We start from the raw sequence: 2,296 nt of genomic DNA, 5'->3' as shown, positions 1-2,296 counted from the left end.
TTTTTTTTTTTTTTCAAATTTCTTTTTCAGATGTAGTTTTGCACCTAACATTCTCTTCACATGCTTTGGACAAATACAATGTCGTTGCTAATGTCTAGCAGACCAATAGAAAGCTGAACTGCTGTGGTGAGGCTCACTGGCGCTACATTAGCCTCTTTCCCACTGGAAATATTGGGTTAACGCATGTTTTTTAATCATTAACTGCCTGCTAACATTCAACCAATCTGGCTCCCTTCCCACTGGCATAAAAAGCTGGTCTAACCGCCTCAGTGGCAGCTGCATGACTTCTGTCCCCGTTAATTATGTCACCAGTGTGACAGAAATCAGGACAGTAAACAATGGAGAGCAAGATGGAAGGAAGCCAGGGCATAGTCAGTGTGTTTATGTGTTTCTTTCTATTGATTCTGTCTGAATCCCTCTCACCAGAGCTTCTCCATGTTTATCAAATGTAAACAGAGTTGTTTCTGCTTGTTGGATCAGAAGCAACTGGTGAGGTGTGTTCACGTCCGTACGCTGTGTTCAATGGTATCATGTAATTCATACCCGACGCGATTTTAATGCTGGTCTCTGGCCAAGTTGTTTGACCCAGTTAGACAGGCGTCAGGAAGTTGTTCCCACTGCCACTAAAAGCCCATTGTTTCCAGGTTTTAATACGTTTTGTGGCTAATAGGAAAGGGGTATTAGTGGCCTTAATTGAAATCAGAAACTTTATTAGCCACATTTGGCAGGACAAAGCAGAAAACTTATCCATCCTTAACCAATCCAAAGAGTAACCACTGCATGGTAAGCATGCTGCTATGGATCAAGTAACTTAACTTATGGCTCCTTCTGTCAAGGTTTGGTTGTGGTTTAGAGGTCAAATGCAGAGGCTGAAAGGCTGAGGTGATTTCTGTTGTAACAAAGTAACAGTAACAAAGGCAGGAATCCAAAATCCAACTTAAAATGTAACACAAACCAGAACCATGGAGACATCAGGGGAAAACAATCAGCAACAGAGACAGAAGCAGCAACAACAGAGAAACCAACAAGGAGTGACAGCAGAGGGAGAGTATATATAGCTGACTGAGACAAAGGCAGGGCTAACGAGGTGCTAAGGAGATGGTGTGAGTGGAGACAACGAGGGAGCCAAGGGGAAAGGAACACACATAAGAGGGCAACAGAAAAACCTGAGAACTAAAATAAATCTAGAAACACAAAGTAGGAAATAAACCAATAAAACACATGGATCAAAGTAAAACAGAAAGTTAGACCATGACACCTTCTCTCAAAAAGTCAAGTCTCAACTTTAATCCTGGGATGGTGCTGCATGACCTAAAGAAGCTGATCATCAGCTTCATGAAAAGAAGTCTCCAGGGTGGAGTGGTCGGAAAATTTAGATATCTCTTATTTCATGTATTGATTTATACTATTTACCCACTGAAAAAAGTTTTCACTCAGCCTGTTTCACCTTGAAGGCCACACCATTCTCTGCAGGATGGTGTTTGTAGACCAGACAGAGCTTCTTCCCATAACAAGCCAGACTTTTTCTCAAGGTTTATTCATAACATGTTACTGTTTAATCAAAGTGTCTGTAATTTATTTTGACTCTGACTACTTTCCATTGTTGTAAGTAAGGAGGAAAGAACGCTGCTCAGATCAGAACAGGGCTGATTACCACTCATTATAGATATAATATAGAAGATGAACTGTTCTCTCTTTGCAAAAATAAAAATAAAGAGCCGACTGAGTGAAATCCATCGATCTCCATTTATTTAGTAAATAGTTGAATACCTTTTAGTTTGGGCTAAACTTTCTCCACATTGATGCAAAACACCACTTATCAGAAACACCTCATGGCAATTCCATCTGTCAAGGCCGGCGTGTCTGTTTATTACCAGCGCTTCATCCATTTACTCACTTTTTTTTGAGCCATTGGTTTATGCACGGTGGGTAAAATAAACCAAGTTACTCCCTCAGACCCTGATTGGCTACTGATTTTTTTTTTTTCTTCCACAATTTCACTAAATACATTTTTCTTAAGACATTTTAAAAAGTGACAGACCATGAACCAGCTGTTTATCATGAAGGAGATGTTCAGAGGTCTGCTTTTCTTTACTAGCTTTTCTTAACTAACTATACGGAGCCCCTCTGATGACATGGACAAAAAAAAAGTTTAATTGTGGCCACGAAGTAGTATTTCGCGGCCACGCAATAAGTTTAACGTGCGCACGAAATACTTATTAATAATATCAATAAATCCGCCCCTGTTTTCAGGCTTATGTTAACTGTAATGACTTATCTTGGACAGGCTGCTATG

Source organism: Cyprinodon variegatus, unplaced genomic scaffold (assembly GCF_000732505.1).
Source record: "Cyprinodon variegatus isolate N-32 unplaced genomic scaffold, C_variegatus-1.0 Scaffold415, whole genome shotgun sequence".
Taxonomy (NCBI): Eukaryota; Metazoa; Chordata; class Actinopteri; order Cyprinodontiformes; family Cyprinodontidae; genus Cyprinodon; species Cyprinodon variegatus.
The sequence above is the reverse complement of the archived record's forward strand: the minus strand, read 5'-3'. Positions refer to the sequence as shown.